Consider the following 6,000-nt stretch of genomic DNA (forward strand, 5'->3'; position numbering starts at 1 on the left):
TATATAATGGAATATACGGCTCTTTAAATTAAAATGTAGAATTTTCTCTTGTATTTGCGGTGAAGGGGGTCTTGCTGCCCTTGGAGTTGTTTGAGGACTGGACATGCGGCCCTCTGATTAGCTTGGGTTGCCCGCCACTGCTTTAACCCTTGGTTAATCATACATTTAAGTCTTGTTATACTGTTCTGTTCATAGTGAACTCCTGATAACAATATGACGTAAGACAAGTCTCATTGAGGACTAGAACGGAAGGGGGGGGAAAGAAATCAACAAAAAAACAGAAGGGAAGCCGCATCAAAACAAGAACAACAGCTCAGGTAAGACAACAATTAAATGTGTTTATCTAAATCCCCTGATTGATGAAACATTTTCGTGAGAATGTATAGTCCCTAAAGATTCCCTCCTTCTCCTTCCCAGAATCCTACTGGAAAATAACATTGCAGAGCGGTCGAGAGTTCACCTCTTAATGTGTTCATAATATAATCAATTCTACAAACTGGGCCCGTTCACTGACCAACTTCGAGAGAGGGATATTAAACAAGATGATAACATGATGAGCTTCAGAGCTCCTGTGTTTGTGAAAACAGCAACCTGGCCCAGAGGATAAAACGGCCACTTTGAATGCACTGGATCTCTACATAATTCCAGCGAAAACATTTAAAAAATCTGATTCAGGGCTTGACACAAGCTGATTTAATAAGAAGTGATGTTGCTTATATGAAACAAAATGTCTTGATCACAGTCCAATCATTAACACAGGAGATGAAAGAACTATGACTATTCAATGGAGCCTTTTGGGTTTCTTTCGCATGGCTATGTCATTTTGCAACGTGAAATCCCAGCTTCCCAAAATGCCTGAGTCCAGCAGTGCAGATGTCAAAACATATGAGAACTATAACAATGGCAGAACACATTTCAGATACTGTGATTGCATTGTACCACTGGGATATAATGAGGAGGCTGTGTGGTCCACTGGTTAAAGAAAAGGGCTTGTAACCAGAAGGTCCCTGGTTACTGTCTGTCTCACTGACTCACTGTGTTACCCTGAGCAAGTCACTTAACCTCCTTGTGCCTCGTCTTTTGGGGGAGGCGTTGTTGTAAGTGACTCTGCATCTGATACATAGTTCACACACCCTAGTCTGTGAAAGGCGTTTGCTAAATAAAGAAATAATAACATAATGGAAGCAGTTGTAGGCACGTCACACTTCACAAATTTCCTGTTTACCATATACAGTAGGTAGCCATGAGAAAATGGATTTAATTGAAATTGAATTGAATAGCATAATTCTTTTTTTTTTTCATTTAAACTGCAGTTTTAATAGAGCCATGTACAGTACATGCACGCACCACATGCTCCATCAATAAAATCGTTTTATTTTTATATGGTAAGCTGTAATTGTACCTGTGCTGAGTCCACAGTTTATTGAAATATCACCAGCAGGTTTTATAGTTCGTTTTGGCAGTAAACGTACATTTCAAGGGGCTTAACTTTCCACTGCCGTACATGGTAGGAAATACCAGCCAGAAAAGTGTTCCCTTGACTGCGATCTACATTTGGATTTGTGACAGAATCTTTGAATATTTTTCTGACAGGTTCTGCTCGGGACAAGCAGAAAGCAAAATGCTTTTTAACGCTGTCAGCCAAACTTTAATAGATTGAAACGCATCCCACATAAAACGTTACAACCACCTGGTGCATCAGTGCTTGCCTATTTCCAAGTATTTGATTCATCCTTCCTCCAGTCCCTGCCCTTATAAAAGTTTCCCACAGTAAAGGCATAGCAAATTATAATAAGCCATAGTGAAAGCATGTTAAAGTATACAGTAGGTAAGCATTGTAAAGCACAGAGAGGTGTGGTGGTGCGTAAAGCATATTAAAAAGATGATAGATTCTGGTAAGTGCATAGTATAAAGCTAGGGGAAAACTTCAAAATTATAGTGCAAAAATAGCCCTGTGCAATGTGATGTTTAGCTGCGATACGTTTTGGTAAGTCAATGCTTTTTTCTTGCGCAATGGAAACACCTTCCCAGTCCCCCGATATAACGATTCATAGCTGTTAGGGTTTAGTACTTTTCATGCTTTGTATTTGATGCATATCTGACGGGTTGTAGAAAATATGTAAACTGGGCAGCTGAGTTTGCTTTCTTTAAATGGGTTTCATTCAATTTGATGCTGATTCTGTGATTCCTTATATTACACTGTGTAACACAATTTTTGTTCCTGGGTGGTAAGTGTTATTTCTTAATTGCTTATGCCTCAAAAGTATAGAAAATGGCTATTATTCCCCACAAACTTTGCTTTTGTGACCAGGACAGTGATATTTTGAAATGTACCTATTTCCAATGAGAAAACGGTCTTTTCGTTCACATAAAGTCAGAAAAAAACAACATATGAAGCCAAATTAACATGTATTTATACTAAAGTAATACGAAAGATTTAGAAGTGAGTAGTTTTTCGAGATTTACAATTATGCTGTAAATCACTTTCACGAATCAGCCCCCCAATGTAGTCTCCCATCATGTTCTCGTTATACTGTCCTTGGTAGCGGCGTTCAAAGTCTCGTATATCCTGGTGGAAGCGCTCGCCTTGCTCCTTCAAGTACGCTCCCATGTTCTCCTTGAATTTATCAAGATGAGCATCAAGGATATGGACTTTGAGGGACATCTTACAGTCCATTGTGCCGTAGTTCTTCACCAGAGTCTCAACCAGTTCTACATAGTTTTCGGCCTTGTGACTGCCCAGGAAGCCCCAAACCACTGCGACAAAGCTGTTCCAAGCCACTTTCTCCTTACTAGTGAGCTTCTTGGGGAATTCATTGCACTCCAGGATCTTCTTTATCTGTGGTCCGACAAAGACACCGGCTTTGACCTTTGCCTCAGACAGCTTAGGGAAGAAGTCTTGAAGGTACTTGAAGGCTGCCGACTCCTTATCTAGAGCTCTGACAAATTGTTTCATAAGGCCCAATTTGATTGCAGTGGTGGCATCAGCACCTTCCGGGGGTCCACCAGTGGCTCCCACTTGACGTTGTTCCTCCCCGCAGAGAACTCGGTCCGCTGTGGCCAGTCCCGCCTGTGGTAGTGCGCCTTGGTGTCCCTGCTGTCCCAAAGGCAAAGATAGCAGGGAAACTTGGTAAAACCGCCTTGGAGACCCATCAGGAATGCCACCATTGCAGCCTCTTGATGCCATCTCAGAAAAATTCAGATATGTATCCACTTAGGCAGCTGGAACTAAACTGAACTGGTGGGCTTAAGGCCCCTGTATTTATACTACTATTTATATTACTGGAAAGTTCTAAAAAGTTCTAGAAGTTACTTCAAGTTTACTCAGCACTGAATCTATCTGGAATGTTCTGGAAAATAGGTACATTTCAAAATATCACTGTCCTGGTCACAAAAGCAAAGTTTGTGGGGAATAATAGCCATTTTCTATACTTTTGAGGCATAAGCAATTAGGAAATAACACTTACTACCCAGGAACCAAAATAAAAAAAAAAAAATTGTTACACAGTGTTATTCACTGTCAGCTTTATAAGAAATTGCAAACCACACTCACAAAAAAATGCAGGCATATCTTGGTTAATATTGTGATTCATGACAAGAGATCCTAGTTTTCCACAATACTAAAAACAAAGAAATTCTCCGATTAAAAAAAAATAAATACAAAAATCTGCGTTATTTCACAATTTAAATAAAAAATCTAAAATTCAAATCTATACAAACAGTACTATTGAATAAGAGTTAACACAGGAAGCATTTATTTGTACACTTTTAAATTCGAAGGAAGTTACACGCTCACCAGTGCCATCAATCAATAATATAAACAATGTACCCTTTTAATTTAAACGTTACAAATACGTCTGTGTAGTAATATTAGCCCCCCCCCCCCCCCCTAGTATTCATATTAGTTTAATCTTTAATTTTCAGCATCTTTAAACAGCTTTTTCTGTGGTAAGAACGCTCTGGACATTGATAAAGTGCAGCTACACTGTACCAAATATCCATAAATTCAACAGTGCAGGTAAATTGCCTTCTTTATAAAATGACAATTTACCTTCAATTTAAGAGCAAATTTCCTTCAGGCTAAAAAGAAGAAAATGTGTTTATTTTTTACATTTCCTTTTTTTAAAAAAAAAAAAAGGTTTTTTTTACATTAAAAAGTGAAAACAGATATTTTCCTTTATTTATACAGACCACAATTATTTAAAAAAAACATGTTGAATACTTAAGATATTTACGTTGAAACTGGAATCCCAGAATCTATTGCATATAGTAGCGTTTTAACAGTGATTATTGCTGGTTGAAACTTTCTGCTGCCGTGGCGGCTCTGTAACGCATATAAACCCTTTTTTATTAAGAGTTAATTTTAAGCGTGTGTTGTTATGATATTTTACTGTAAATGCATGTTTTTTAAATCTCTAAAAAAAAAAAAAGATTACCTTAATGTATGTAAAAACGTGAAGTATTATACTGTTTTTACACGGTTTTACGGTAATAACATTATTCATATGGTAATCCGCTCACCAGAAAACTTTATTTTATTTTTTTAACGAACAAATGACTGTCATCCAGAAAGTGTTACCGTAATATGAAATACCGTGATACTGTTTTTTATACGGTATATTACCATATGACCAGTTTTATTGGACAACTATATTTTTGTAATTGTAAATTCTCTTGTGTTGAGGATTATATATGACAAGTGTGTTGGTTTGGTCATCAAACAAACAAAAAAACGCCTTGCATTTTTTTTTTTTTGCCCTGCCCCAAGCATAAAACAAGAAATGATCCGACAGCTTTGATAATTTGTGGTTTTCAACGTTATTCCTCACAAACGGATTCCTACGATCCCTGTTTATGACACAGAAAGAGTTTAACAGAGCATCCTTTCGATGTGTTTGATCGGTCTCGCAGCAGTGTGGGTGAAAGTAGACTGAATGGCCATGCCCTTTTCACAGCGCCCAGCAGAGTCCACTAGACAATATAAAGGTGTATTTGCTTATGACATGAATGTTGACATAACTAATCACATAACGAGACTGGAAAAAAAAAAGTTATCTGTGCTGGACTGTAGCTGTCGTGCTTCTTTGCGTACGTGCCAACGTAGATACAATCACACACAAAACAAGAACACTTTCACTGCCCTCATTGTCACTCAGGCCAGTCTGCACTGTTGTCTATAGACATGATATATGCCTTACATAATTACTACTGTTACTTTGCAAAAGTCGGCACACTTGCCACTATGCAATTTGGCATTGCCACATATCTCCCAAGACCACTGGTTTACCAAATGCATTTGAATATGTATCTCACTCTAAAATGATTTTTTTTTTTCTAGAACAGTGCCATGGAGAATGAGGACCAGACTGTGTTTCTTCGTCTCGTTATTGTCATATAAGTTCCTAAGAACAGTTGACGGCTCAGTATTCTGCAGACCAACAAACACACCCAGGTAATGTCCTTCTGGGCAGTCTTGGTGGAGCATTTGTCATGTGATTAGTCATTGCTGATGTCATGTATGATATCATATATGATGCAATGCATAATAGGGGCGAGTTAAGGTTGCATGCCTTAACGCCCCATTTCCTGACACTTGTGATTTTGAACTGCAACCTTAACATTATTTGTTACTGTATATTATATATGTTCAGTATTTATATGTGGTAGCCAACTGGTGGTGTGAGAAAGACACACAGAACAACAGAAGATGAAGTTGAAATCGGGCAGTTTTATTAAAGTATAATACAGTAGTGTGATGTAATCAAATCAAAACCTGCCACTCTGGGCTCGAACTACCACTTTCAATTGCCCTGACTCAGCCTTACCCGAGCCAAACTCCAGGTAACAAAAGAGAAACCTTTCGTACTGATGCTCGCAGTATTCTGGGGTACTTTTACTGCAGTGCAGCCTTGGGAACTCCGTTCCAGGGTTTCCTGGTCGCCACCAGCTGACTCCTGATCCTGCTTGCACCTTTCTTTGGAAGATCTCCCCGAGGTCATT

Source organism: Polyodon spathula, chromosome 45 (genome assembly GCF_017654505.1).
Source record: "Polyodon spathula isolate WHYD16114869_AA chromosome 45, ASM1765450v1, whole genome shotgun sequence".
NCBI lineage: Eukaryota > Metazoa > Chordata > Actinopteri > Acipenseriformes > Polyodontidae > Polyodon > Polyodon spathula.